General features: G+C 36.7%; 1 long non-coding RNA gene across 1 annotated transcript; it reads right to left on the reverse strand.

The window, feature by feature from the left end:
• Positions 1–1,591: 1,591 nt before the first annotated feature.
• Positions 1,592–14,676, reverse strand: LOC134043981 (uncharacterized). Its single transcript, XR_009933219.1, has 3 exons — positions 14,457–14,676; positions 8,536–8,604; positions 1,592–3,240 (listed from the first exon to the last, which is right to left on the reverse strand). It is a non-coding gene; the product is annotated as an uncharacterized LOC134043981 (long non-coding RNA).
• Positions 14,677–15,057: the final 381 nt, after the last annotated feature.

Below are 15,057 nucleotides of genomic sequence, written 5' to 3' on the forward strand. Positions count from 1 at the left end.
ATTAATGAGTCTCACAGGGCACTTATTGCAAGTAAATATGGAATGTGTCCAAAATTAAATACATACTACAATTATCTGTTACCTAAGGGCTGGTTGTAGGAGAAATGTGCATCAAAGGTTGCTTGCTGATGAAAGCAGCACATGATCTTGCATTCCATGTCTTCTTCTTTCAAGACAGTCCATCCAACACCAAGAGCAGTGTGGCAATTTTCCCAGTCCACAAGGGTGGGTTTGGAGCAGTTTCTTTATTTTGACTCACCCAAATGTAACTTTGGCAATGATTTTAAAGCCCCGCATCCCAAGGATTTTACGACCTCACAGGAGCTGCCTCTTACAAAGGCCAGCCTGGGAGACAAAATCAGGAAGTTCTCATACTCCAAAACCTTCAGTGTACTGGAACAAATGGGTTGGCTTACGTGCTACCGAGGTGAGAAGGGTTTGTGAGGACAGACTTCAACACAGCTCACTGTCACCTATATCCCATTTCCATTTATTTTTATATAGATTAGGCACTGCTTTCCCAGACTTATTAAGAGAGTTCTTTCCCTATTAGTGATGTATGATTCAATTCATCCTTTGTGCAATTCAGTCAGGAACATATGGACTCCCCTACACTTATTCAGACTGGAGTTGTGTTCATCCCTCTCCAGATTATTGTATTGGTTTTTATTATTATTGTATTATTGAGACACTGCCAAATGCACTTTGTCACAAACACCTTGTACTGATTTCATTTTAGCAGTTAAATGTAACAAACAGTTGAGACATGAAAATAAATAAGGAATTATACAGAAAAGTTGATTTATTTGAAATGAATGAAAATAGGTCAGTATTCCTACACCTTTTCTAATCCTGGATTATCCATGTGGAAAATATCCATTACTCTATTTCATTGCCTATTTAGTACAAGTTAAGAAAAAATAATGAAAAAAACTTAAAGCAAGTTTTTAGATACTATCTTCTTTTTTATTGTCATGGAAATAAAGAAAAACACTGCCACAGCAAATAAAAAAATCAAAGCACCTTCTGCAAGCAACAATAATTGCTCACATATCTGCTTGTCTGTTTGTCACCCCAGTATCATTTGTCAAGCTCTTTGGACAAATTAAATTTGGCACAAAAAGCAGAAAAACGAAACCTCTAAATATCATGATAATTTTAGTAATCCTCCAAGTAATATTACTCCTTATCCTAGACTTTGCTTATATAGTCTTTCCTTTTTCTACACAAAGCTATTGATCACATGTAAGAAGCTTGTGATGTTGAATTTCTCTCCCCTAGATTAGCTAGTTTAGAAATACTTTCCTTTTAAAAGTCAGTATTGATGTTCTGGAAGAAAAAAAATTATGCAGAAAGCCTGCTGTAGAATAAAAACCACTAGAAGAAAAGGGATTTTTAAATCTATGTAATTTTTCAGAAGTAAGCTAAATATCAGCAAAGAGTTGTGAATCGCTTGTTATTTTAGCCCTGACTACACAGGATGTTTTATATAGCCAAAAAATCTCTTAGGGAAAAAATCTCTTCATGAACTACTGGCTACCAAATCATCTTGCAAAACAGACTAACACTGCTAATTGCATAGGAAAATAATTCTCCTTATCAGTATCTCCTTTTGATTCTATTCATGTCTTTTTGGTTTAGGGATGAGAATGACACTTCCTAATAAGCTGCACTTAGTATGCTTCTCAGTAGCATGATAATGGAGAAACAGATTGATTTTCTGTACCTTCCATAATGAAGGCTACCTAATTTTTATCTTTATGTATCATGATAATAATTTGCTTTAAACCCCTGTGACAATCCCTGTATTTTACCCAATAGCATATAATGATGAGCTTAACAGATTTTAAATATTTTCTTTTCAGATAGATAACAGTCATCCTTCTGAAGAGAATCAGAAAAGCAACTTACATGAGAGTCAAAGCAACTTGAACCATAAGAAAAGTTTAGAAAACAAGGAAATTTAGACATTTTCTTGAAAGGTGTAACCCAGAAGTGAGATGTACAAGCTAAAATGCTCCCTGCTGCAGACATGCCTAAAATCTAGTGTGTAATGAGTGCACTTTAATGTTTCCAGGAACCAGTTTGGGGTTTTTGGGTTTTGGTTTGGGTTGCATTAGGGTTTTTTGTTATTTTGCATGAATTAGTTAAATCCTGTGCTCTTGTGGCAAAATTTTTAAAAATCCAGCAGCAAAAACAGATTTCTTACCATAGAAAAGCAACTAAAAGAAACTAGGCTAGGGTAGACTAGGGAGTAGGGTATGTTATTTATTTGAATACAGTTTGGGTTTAGCAGTTTAATTTTTTATCTTTTTTTTTTTTTCCAGTTTGTGTGTTCACACAAAAGCATTCTGCACATAGGTATTTCAGCAACATAGCATGTGTCCTAGTGATTAACATAAGGGTAAGCTTAATATGTAATATTGTAAAAATTAACTAGGATATTAACTTACTAAAAGTTACTGAAAATTAGGATCCAGTGGAGTTCTGTATACTACTGCTGAGGTAAAAGCATGAGGTATCAAAAATATAAAGATACACAAATTTTCAACAGGACTCTGCAGGTTTATTCCTTTTTCTGTCTTTTTGAACAAAATCTGAAGTATCCTGCATACATTTTTGGGTCTTTTGAAAATGCTTTCCCAAGTATTTAGGCTCCATTGTGGGAAGGGTTTTTTCAAACCAAAAAAGAGAAAAGAGCAGATGGAACTTCAAACCTAAAGAAAAGCAGCAGCAAGAGACAGCTGGTGACATCTGAAAGTGACAGGACTGCCGATTGTCATCAAGCAACTTGCCTGAATTTTAAAGAGAACAGAAAACCTGTTCATTCCTTTATTTTTTAGGAGTTGTGACTTATTAAAATGTGGGGGTTCACATATTTTGGCATCCTAATTTGCAGCTTGGACATGCCTGTGCTAAAGACCTTAGTAACTGGGAAAGACCTTTACACACAATCTTGTCACGGCTGGTTCACAAAAATGTTGGTGTCTTGCTTTGAGGCAATGAATTCATGTCTGACTTTGTGATTCTAAAGGTTCTTAGATGGGAGTGAAAAAATAACGGAGACATTCTGGGGTAATCTTTGGGTAGTCTTTGACTGACCCCTTGGACAAGGACTAGATTTCTGTTGTGTGGACATTTGTGGTTGGAGCTGAAGGAGGGGCAGGCTTCCAGAAATGGGAAAGTCTGAGAACAGCTGAAATATGGTTCCACAGATGCTGTGACAGTATCCAGAATTATCTGTGGTATGAGAGAATGGTGGAGGATTCATGAGATTATGTCATGCACAATTATTACAGCTCTTTTTTCCTGCACCTCACCTTAATTTCTTGATGAAACAGAGCCTGAGGATCCATTGTTTTACAGTATTTTAAAAAGGAAAATACAAGATTAAACCTCAGGTTTACCATAAAGAAATCTCTGGAAAAAGATCTTGCAGTCAACATAGGAAACATTTTAAAATATAAACTTTGTAAGTCCTATTTTAAATAATTTTAATTAGAACATTCTGGAGACTAGATTTCCTAGTATCCATTCTTCAAAATGTTGTACTGGTGTTCAATTATTTAAATTTAAATACACATTTGAGCATAACAAATACAATCCCATATGATTAATTGACATAATTCTGTCCAATTTCAGGTTTCTCATTCTCCAGTCTCACGGGCAATCACAGCATGCATCATCTGGTTTCCTCCAAGCTTGGTAAAAAACCCAGCAGCTTCTCACTCCTTTAAAAATTCTTGTGATCCCATTCAACAAAGAAGTGCTGAGACCACCAAAGGCAGCAGTATTTCAGCCCATCTGCTAACAGCTGTGTTAGTGACCAGTGAGACCAAACCTTTGTAGCCCCAGCAGTATCAGTGCTATCAGTGCTACAAGACACTTCTTTAAGCCTTGTTCAGCAGAGCCTCCTGGTACAACGATAGGTGAGAAGGGCCAGCTGATAACTCTGTCCACCTATATTTGTAAGCATGCTATCCTTGCTATAATTAACTCATGTGCCCAAAATACTGAGGTATTTCCTGCTGGGAAAATGTCCTTTACTGAGGTCTCTAATAACCTTTTACACTATGTTCTGCATTCGTTCCATCCAACTTCTGTGTGCTTTTCAACCAGCTTAAGCAGCACTGTCCTGCACTGCTGCAGCACAGAAACTTGGAATTTCTAGTCTGCATCTGAAATTCTCATTCTCTACTTTTTCTTCCTCTGGGTTGAATAAATTCAGGGTGAAGCCTGTGAATGACATGATCAACCTCAGTTCATCAGCCTTACCTTCTCAAATTTTGCTACTTTTTCATTATTTCACTTAAGCTGATGATGTAACAATTATTAGATTTTCTTAGAACCTGTGTTGACAATCATTGAAATCTTCATTGTTCATAAAAGAATAGACCAATATTTCAGGCTATTTAGACCATTCAGTCAAATTTGGAGATTTCTTCTGAAATGAAGAAGCTTTAGTTTTGACTGGGTCCTTCCTCTATGCTTGTGTCAAATTTATATTCGATCTTTGACACTGGGATATTATTTTGAAGTTATTCAGTTGTTTCTAGTACCTATAAAATCTAATCATTTACAGAACTTTTGTTCTATTAGAGAAAAAAATTAATTATCCATTCAAAGAAAAAGAAAAAATAAAACGTGTGCTGCTGAAGTGTGTAAATGCCACACCTTGATGGAAATTTACTTTGGTAGGTGTTATACAAACCTCCCAACAAGCCAATTGTGTTGCTATAAGACACTGCCTAGGTTCTCATTAAAAGATTTGGCTTTGGTCTCTAAGGTCAGGTCCCAAGAGGCTATTTGATTCCAGATGCAGATGTAGTCTAATCTGCATCTACTCACTACTTATATCCCTTTCCAGGAAAAGAAATCTCATTTCAGAATTTTCAACACCTAAAAAGAAGGTATCCATGAATACAGAAAAGAGGGGGGTGAGTGTGATGCACAGTATTAGGAGCAGTGCCTTTGTTAAGGAGGCAGCTGTACACCTTGACAACCCTTACCTCTGCTGTCCAAAACTTGAGTCACACATTATCATACACCTGACCAACCCAAGCTTTTGGAAAAGTCTATAGTACAGAAGAGAGCTGAGAGGCACTGCATTTTTCATTGGAAAAAAATAAATTAATAAATCCTGACTTAGAGGGTCTCTGCAGCTCTGAAGTAAGAAGTGCAGCACTGCTGTTCTGTCTTGTGAACATAAGCCTCCTGCTATTCCACACTCAGATGCTGGTGGTCAGCTGGGCCATGTCCTGTTCTCAGAGTTTGGCCAAGTATAAATATTTCCTGGAATTTTTGTTATAGTTTTTAGACAAAGGTCAACATAAGAGAACAGACTACGTATCAATCCTTTTCCCTTCAGAATTAAAGCTCCTTTGCTAGTTTGTAAGAACCTGACCACATAAGATTTACTTTTCCTATCTTCAAAGCAAGGCCATTTGGCACATAGGAATGGCTCTGTGAGTTCTCCAGATGACTAACCTCAAGGAAGCTCTGTTAATTTACTCAAGGCCTGTGTCTGACCAAACCACAAGAAACTGTGTCCCATGCACCTTATGAAAGAGACGCTTTAATAAAGGAGAGAGAATAATATTTTGTCATCTATAAGCATCAACAGAAACCTCTTCACTGATACTGGAGCTTTCAGTTAGCATTATATCAGCAGCTGGAACTAACTCCATTCAGAATGCTGGTCTAAAATTGCAACTGCATCGAAGCAAACACTAGAAATTGGGAAGAGGCTGTTAGGGAAATGACCTCCCCTTACCTCCCAGCTGTGTAAGAGCACATGTACCTGCACCATCTGTGGATACAGCTTCACTGTAATTTAAAGTGTAAAAGCCATCATATTTTGCTGTCAGGATTCAGGGCTCCCTAGTGTACACTAATATGAAAAACACTTTGTTGGTATAAGGTCCAATTGCATGTGCACATATGTCAGCCTTTACCGAGGCTCACCAAGTCATTGTCAGGCAGATGTTGTTTTGCCAGGTGTGCTTTTGTAGAACTTACATCTGGATAACTTTCCCAGAGAGGATTTTTAAACTGGAGATGGGCAAAGTCAGTAGGTTTAGAGGTTCAATTAAATAAGCATCTAAGAATCTGAATGATTATCTGAACTAAATCAAGATCCCCAAAATAAGGGCATAGGCCGTATAGAGTAGACAAAAATTGTATTATTTCCCTGCCATTATGACTTTTTAAATTTTTAGATTATTTTAAGTTAGATTTTTGCAAACTACAAAGTTGTGTTTAAATCTTTCATAGGGCTTCTGGTCAGTTTTATTTTAGCCAAATCATTTTCCTCGTCCCTAGTGAGTCATATTGCGTTCAATTTAACCTAGGTGGAAATTTTCCCATTTTTTTGAATTTAAAAAAAGAAAGCTTTGAGCTGTGCATCTTAGAGAATATATCTAATGCAGAAAGCATAAACTCTATATAGAAATAAGGCTTTAACTTACCCATATCTTCCAATGGGAGAAATAGGATATTGCTACCAATACCAGTGGTTCAAAAGTCACTTTTTCATTTCTTTGTGAAAACACATTATATTTGTAATTTGTGAGATTTCAGTAAAATGCCTCACTTTTCTGCTGTAGAAAACTAACTAACTTAAAATGAGAAGCAGCTAAGTATTTGATAGATTTGGGCAGTTTGGAAGGTTGGATGATGTTTGCTGCAGAGATGTTTTCGGGTTGGTTTTTCCCCCGACAAAATAAACATAATTCTTTTCCTTCACATGTTAAACATTTTAAAGCTCTTGACAGGCAATAATAAAAGCTTGATCTGATGTCTGGATTTGAAGGAATAATTAGTAATAGATAATTCATTAAATAGGTAGGGTTTATTTCTCTAGCTAAAGATATTCCTTCAGAGGAAGGAAAAATTGGTGATGGAATTTTCTATCAAGGCTAATAGAAAATTCCTTTCAAGTCAATGAAATTCCTCAAAGTAATTCTCTCCATTTATTGGTTACCTATAATTCTGTGGTGGTAACCTCTGATGATGCTTTATCCTTAGTAATTCAGTAACTTCTTTTTAAAGTTTAGCATTTTTTTCTGTGACTTATTTTTCTTGTAAATAAAGTTTGTCTGACCTGTTAAAAATATGTGAGAATTTCACAGAAAAATATTCTAATTCACAGAATTACTTATAGTAAAATGCTACCAAATACTTTCAGAATATTTTTTGCAGAATGAAAGAAATTAAACTGGAAACACTGCCAATTAATCAATTGGCTTGATTGGGATATGCAAAAATACAATGATTGCTACTGACACAAAGAGCCCTTAGGAGAAAACAATCCAGAAATTTGCTCAATATAAATGCACAAATAGGAATTCCACAGTTCTTTGTACTTTTGACTACATTCATACCTTTACAGTCAGGCATAAACAGACATTGCTTTATTTTGCTGCTCAAGTTCTCAAAGGCGTCAATGCTAGCCCCTTTCAGACTGTGTATAGATGGACAAGAACTCTGTAGACTCGTCTCATTTGACAGATATACTATATTATAGATTTCATTATTCATTACGTTAATGCTAAAATAATGTGAAATGTGGTGAAATCACAGAATTATATAGGTTGGAAAAGACCTCCGAGATCATTGTGTCCAACCTCTGACTGATCACCACCCTGTTTACTAGACCATAGCATTAAGTGTAATTTTCAGTCATTTCTTGAATTCTTCCAGGGATAGTGCCTCTACCACCTCCCTGGAAAGTTTGTTTCAATGCTTAACAACCCTTTTCATGAAGAAATTCTACATGATGTCCAACCTGAATCTCTTCTGATGCAGCTTGAGGCTATATCCTCTCGTCCTGTCACTGGTCACCTGGGAGAAGGATCCAACACCCACCTGGTTACAGCCTCCTTTTGGGTGATTGTAGAGGGTCATAAGGCTCCTCTGAGCCTCCTTCTCTCCAGGGTAAACAACCCCAGCTCCCTCAGCTGCTCCTCAAAAGACTCTTCACCAACTTCACTGCCCTTCTCTGGACTCACTCCAGCACCTCAAGGTCTGTCTTGCAGTGAGGGGCCCAGAACTGGACAGAGGATCCGAGGTGTGGCCTCACCAGTGGCACACACTGGCTCATGTTAGCTGCTGTTAATCAGCACCCCCAAGTCCTCTTCCACTGGGCAGCTTTCCAGCTACTCTCCCTCTGTCTGCAGTGCTGCATGGGGTTGTTGCGACTGAATACATGAGGCTAAATCAGAAAAGACTGAAGGGCTGTTAGAATAGACATTAAAATTCCAAGAACCACCTCGCTTTCAGGTGAGGATATACATTAAGAAGCAAGTAAAGTACCATGTTGTCTTGAGATAAATCAGAGATGAGTCCTATTGATGAGTCAGTCTTCATCTAGAAAGGTGTTTTTAAAGGTTCTGTTTGCATGTTAATTGGCTTATATTTATTAATATGTTTTTTTATCCTAGAGGCAGACTTCTGTTAAGCAGCCTAAGTAGATCTCCTTAAGCTTTTTAAAGGAGATTACTATTAATGCCTCATGCAGGACATTAACAGAAATACCTTCTACTCTCCTGGGTGTCACACTTTTGATCACTCTGTCAGGACCCCAGTTCCTCTCTTGCAGAAGTTCTGTGAAAATAAGAGCATAAGGAGGTGAAGAGGAGGTTTCAGCAATCAGTACACAGAACTACCTAAAAAACAACTCAGCATAAATAAATACCTTGAATAAATAATAAAAAAATATAAGTTTTTTTTATATAGTAAGTTAAATTGCTTTAAGATTGCTTCATTGCAATAAATCTACGATTAAAAATTTGTAAACATGCATTTAACTTTTCAGTTGGCCAGGTGTGCATTTCAAATTTATGATAGATTCCATACCATTAAAGTATCAAAGTGTTTCATTGGCTTTTTCAGCCAATATTCTGCTTTGGTAATTCCTGATTAGTCAGGATGTGAGGTTTGAGATTATGTTCAATAGGCTGCATTTGGTTCTGATATTTCACTACCCATAATGTTAATGTTAATTCATAATTGTTCTGCTTTTTCCAGAAACATCAGTAATAAACTGTGATGCTTAGGTTGGTGGCATAGCATTAATATCTTAAGGTCAGTTTGCAATAAAGTTAAAACCTAAAAAGGGAAAATACTTTCCTCTAAAATAAATATGTTGTGATCAGTTGCGAGAATTGGATACTCTTATTTAAAAAGAAGTCTAGATAATTTTCTCAGTCATGATCCTAATTGTTCTGATTTATTATAACTTCCCCTTCTCCAGGATAATTTCTGAATCCTGTGATGATATGGCTTGTCCGTAGTGAAGTCTGTTCTGGAACTTGAGGTTTAGTTCTCTTTCACTAACAACATTTTCATCACACAAAGTCTGGTCTATTCATAGGGGAATATAACTAAATTTAAAAAAAAATAGATAAATATGTATATAAACTCATAGTTGTTGTGATAGGTGCAGGACTGAATATTGTAGAAAAAAAACATGCTTGTATTCTACTGAAAAAATGCACCAGTTATATTTGCTTCCTTTACAAAATAAAATACTGTTTGTTCTTTTCAGAGTTGGCCTTATTTTTACATGAAAAGTGAACTTTAAGATAAGGCTATATTTTCAAACATAAAAGCATTTTCTTTATCTCACTTCCTGACACTCTGCTTTAGCTGCTTTCTCTTTAAAATAATCATTTGACCTTCTAAATTACTAGAACAGGAGATAAAACATCACAGAGCCTTTGGAGATGACAGACAACTGATCAAATAATTTTCAGTTGTTCTATCTGTATCTTAATGTAGTGGGTAGCAAAATCTGGCCACATTTGAACAGCATCAATCTGGCTTTCTGTCATTTATGTACAGAATTATTTTATGCTCACAGAAATCCTTGGTAGAACTGACCTGTAAAAGAGTATCTTTTTCCAGACTGTTATGAAAAAAACCTAAACAAAAGATGGGAACTTATCTCATTATGTTGGAAATTAGCTCAACCACAAATCATCGTACACCTGCTAAAATAATTGTTTCTTTCTGGTATTTTCCATATAACACTCCTTCACTGTGCAATTCAGTATAAGTAAATCAGCTATCTTTTAAGTAGACCTGATGGCAATTAAACTTGATGAATAGCTGCTGTGATTCCAAGGTATTAGTCTTTTCTTCTTTCAGCCTTCCTATTAATATGAATTTTCAACCCAAACATAATTTTGCGAGATGTTGTGGAATCTGAAGACAGCCAGAAGATGTTTTAAGAAGACAAAATGAGATTACAGATCATAGATATCCTTTTAAAAAGTTGAATAAAAATGAATTGAGGTCCAGGAAGATCAGACAGAAGAGTTCCATCTTCTTTTTTACCAGACCTGGGGTTGAGTCCATGTCATGCAGTGATAAATTTGATTAGATATGCTGTCAGTGTGGCCAAGATGATTCAGGTCTTCTTCTTGTGACAGATTCCTATGATTTATGTTACATGCAAAATTTTGGCCCAGAAAAACTTCATTAAAAAATGCAGCCTTACAGTTTAATCATGTCAGATATGTGCAACATGTGCTAAAAAGCACTGCAAGAAGAGCATGGACCACTAGAGGTCTGAGCATGAAGTCAGATGTGTGTTATTGTCTGTCCACACAACCTCCAAAGAAGTTTAAAGGAAACACCTTGAGACTTGTGTGGATTTTTATTAACCCTGCGCTGTGAATTGATGGGGTGCTGGGGAAAAACAAACATAGGCAGAGAAAACATGAGGCCTACCCTGTACAAGAACTCTTTATTGACAGTTTATGACATAGGCTTGGAGTGGCCCAATATTGTTCCTATGACCTTTGCCTCCCAAAACTTACAGGCATTTGGAGACTTTGTTCACCTCGTGAGGGCCTGCTGCCCTTGTCACTGCAACTTTCTTCTCAGTGTTGTTCGTGCCCACTGGAGACAATTACCATCCCCTGACCTAAATTTCTGCCAGCCTCATTTTCCTAATCTACACACAGACGTAGCTCAGGATTGTGACAAATTACACGGGATAGATTAATGGGGTCTACAGTTAACAAAACTTCCAAATTCCAAGCCCATATTGGCCCAAATTCAAAATAGGTTGCAAGAGAGGAAAGGACACACATAGACTTTTTGTTGGGGTTTTTTTTGTTTGTTTGTTTGGGTTTTTGGCTTGTTTGTGGTTTTGTCTGGTTTTGGTTTGCTTTTTTTTCTTCCCCAGGTGTAAGGAAAAGTATTGCAAGAAATAAAGCTGTCTTGAGCTTGTTTGGTTTTTTTGTGCTATGTTAGCTTGCTATTAAAAAACTAAATTAAGAATGGCTAATCAGTTAAAAGCCTATAGATACACATCTCTCAGCAAAGCAAAAATTAGTACAGTTTGGTTTGTTACCTATGTGAGTGTTAAATTTGTTACGTTAAGAAGGGTATCTCCCTTGATCCCTGTATACCTTTCTGTCTTATGCTGCTTGGTTTTTTGTTTGTTTGTTTTTGGTTTTTTTTTCAGTAGCTTTATTCTCAATTTTCTCCATATATTAAAAAAAAAACAAAAAACAAACTGTTAAGGAAGTGGACACAGCAAAAAAAGATTTTGTCTTTTTTTGTCTTTGTCTCTAAATACTCTAAAGCCAAGATCAGGAAAAATGTAAAAGATCAAGACGAAAATTAAACTTGCTTCAAAAGAAATCCAACATTGCTACCAGACTTCATGTTATCTAATAGGACTCATTAAAACAAAATTGAACAGAGCAGTAAAAGAGATAATAAGTACTCACTAAGTTCTAGGGCCAATTTTTCTGAGTGATTGAGGTCTTTGAGAGCTTGCAGAGATTAAAAGCCTGCAATCTATTTTCCTCACCAGAGTCCCACTGTTGTGTTTTGCCAAATCTTTCTTGAGAACTAGAACAGGATATAACCTCCCAGCAGTTGTATCTGTATATTTCTCAACTTGGGCTTTTACTCATAAGCAGTATTCTGCATTTCTGGGGCATGGTCACATTTTTGCTTCTATTCAAAAAGTTCTCAAATACATGATTTTGGCAATAGATGTTAAATATCTGTCATTCAAAAGAGCCAATAAAATGAAGAATTTCGACCAAGCCGTTAAAATATGACAGCCAAGAAAGGACAGTCAGTAGAAAACAAGATCTTTTAAAGTATCAATTCAAGCACAATAATAAATCCATACAAAGTGTAGTATTCTTGTTCTCCCTTTTTTTCCTGCCTTCAGCTTCCACATCACAGTATTTGCAATTTGGGTTTTATTAATTGTTAAGTAGATTTGTGGTTGTTGGACAAGTAAAAATCACCTGTCAGATGATTCTGTAAAGTGATTTTTCTGTAAGAAAATAATACTAAGTAAACTACTTATAGTCCATATGGGACACCTGGTCTCCAAGAGTGGAACACCTTAAAATCTTCTGAAAATGAAGACAAATTCTGCTATTTTTTTTTTAATTTAGGGATTAGCTAAGAAATTATTTCTTTGTGTATAGTCACACAAAATAGTTGCTTCATGAGCGTGTCAAGCTTCTCCACCAACCACACTTTTTTAGCATTTGTTACATTCTTTGGCAAAGAGTTCTCAGCTGGTCTACCCATCTGCACTAGGAACTTCTTCTTTGATTGCTTTGGTGATCCTTAGTTGCAATATTCAGAGAAATAACAAACAATTAATGTCTTTTTAACTTCATGCTAGTCTCAAATTTATTGGTCTCTTTCATGTTCTGCCTCCCCCAACTATTCCTCTCCCAAAATACTTTTTTTTTCAAAGCATGTCTTTATTTGCTCTGATACAATCCTGTCCTCCCTCTCTGAATATTTTCCAGATCTACTTTATTGGGTTTTGAGATTCAAGGTGTCAGCTGGATTTAAACAGTTGTATAATGAAGTAGCGGTTGAGATGATCTGTGTAGAACTCTTTATTCATGGTGTCATCTGAAATATGGGAAAACCATATTGCAGTGCCAAGATATTCCAAAGAACTACAAGTAGTAGTGTTGAAAGCAAAACATTAAGTTCATGTTACCACTTTGGGCTTTGTTGCTGTGTTTTTTTAAACCTTTATTTCCATGGTTGTTTCCTTTGGAGGTTCAAAGTACCAAATTTAAACAAATAACCTTGAAATGTCAAAGAAGTGGCTATGAACCATTCTGATTTGTAAACTGCATATTTTAATAGAGTCTGTACATATCAGTAAAAAGTCTGCAAAAAAAAAAAATACCTCCACTGCTCATATAAGAAAATTACACAGCATTCAAGAAACTTCCACAAAATGTCCATAGCAGTTAATTTTTTTCTTCTCTCTCCCTAATCATGCCATTAACTTCTGAGTGGCAAGGTAAAGCAAAATCCAGCACCAGCCCCAGTTGCTCTTTTTATAAGATGACAGTCAGGGAGTGGTTCATTTGATAAGTGCCAAAGTGTTCCAGAAACCCATAGACAGAGATACTTAGATTTTAATGCAATTTAAAACACAAGAAAAACCTTGCTTGGGGAACTGCCATGCTCTCCAGACTGTTTAATTCTACCATTGCTACTTTCTACTGCCTGCATACCTCAAAGGCAGCAAATTAATCTTATGTGTGTGCAGATAATGGCTGAAAGTCTACTGAAAAAATAAAAGGACGTTTCCAGAGCAGCCTGTGAGAATAAACAAAGGCTTCAATACAGGAAGACAGAAACAGCAGGCAACAAAGCAAGAGAGGATGTGGGGTAAAGAGGAAGCAGTGAAAAAGTTTGGAAACATGAAAAAAAGGCAAGAACCCAGAGAACAGAGCAGGAAGACTCAAAGGAAAACAGCAAAAAATTTATAAATAAAGGGATCCAGAGTCAAGATGACAGAAGAACTAGCAACTTGGTCACCAGAATGAAAAATGGGGGAGATGAACATCCTACTTCTGTAAAAAATGGAAGCTGGGTGGAAAAAAAAAATTGAATGGGTGCCATTGAGCCACAGGATTCTTGGCATACATGCAGGAGTTTCTGAAAGGAGGAGCTGGTGAAGGGCAGAAACTAAGCACAGAGATGTGAACTCTGATGAATGGCAGGGAACCTAGGCAAGGTAGGCTTCTCAGGTCACAGAATAAATGCACAGTTCCTGTGCCATCCTTGTCTCATGAAGTCCTGAAAGGTTCTCCTAATCTCTACAGAGATGAATATATAAATTGTTTTGGGAGGGATGGAATGTAACAGACCCCAGTGATCTCCATGCTAAGAGATCATGCTTCACTGCTCTGTGTCATGTCCTCTTGACATTAGGAACAGTTGGAAAATTATACAATTAATAAGGTGATTTTATAGTAAATGCTTCGGCTTGTTAAATAAGGTTGTGGGTGAGCAGGAAAGAGAGTTTCACACAACATACAAATTTGCGTTCCTTGTCAGCAGCTGTGGGAAGATGACTGAGGAAGGTTGAACCTCTGCCAGTCTGTGTATGAAGGGTAAATACCTAATTTTGTAGCAGCACCCAACTTCTCAGTACTTACTTTGAAGCGAGACACCAAAGATCACAGAAGATGCTGACTGGGACAGCACCACATTCCAGGTTCCACATGCAGCCGAGCTGATAACTTCACATGCTAATGAAAAATTGTGTGATTGAGAAAACGAATTAGATTGTCTCACTGTGGAAGTCACACTGGAGATGCTACCTTGTCCACATCACAGTTTGTCTTCGGCCAAGCTGGTCTTTATCCAGTCACCTGCATGTATAGATACCAGTTATTATCTCCTGAAGTTTCTGAGATGTAAAGTGCCAGACAGTTGCCTTCTGCTTCACATTAAAAAAAATTACCCAATTTTTTGTGTCTGGTAATTATTGAAAAGTATAGGAACCAAAAATCCTTACCAGCATGAAAACACTGCCTTCACAATATGTAACTGATTTCCGCTTTTCAAATCTTCAAGAAGTTCCTTCTTGAGGTCAAGTAGCCTAGTGAACTTCAAGGCAAAAAATACTCTCCATGACTCAGAAGTATTGTGGAAATGCAAGAGAAAAATTTAGACATCGCAGTTCCAAGTCGCTGGACATCTTGACAGCTGGACAGAACTTATGCAGTGCCAAATGTGTTTACTGATTCACAAGAT

Source organism: Cinclus cinclus, chromosome 5 (genome assembly GCF_963662255.1).
Source record: "Cinclus cinclus chromosome 5, bCinCin1.1, whole genome shotgun sequence".
Lineage (NCBI taxonomy): Eukaryota > Metazoa > Chordata > Aves > Passeriformes > Cinclidae > Cinclus > Cinclus cinclus.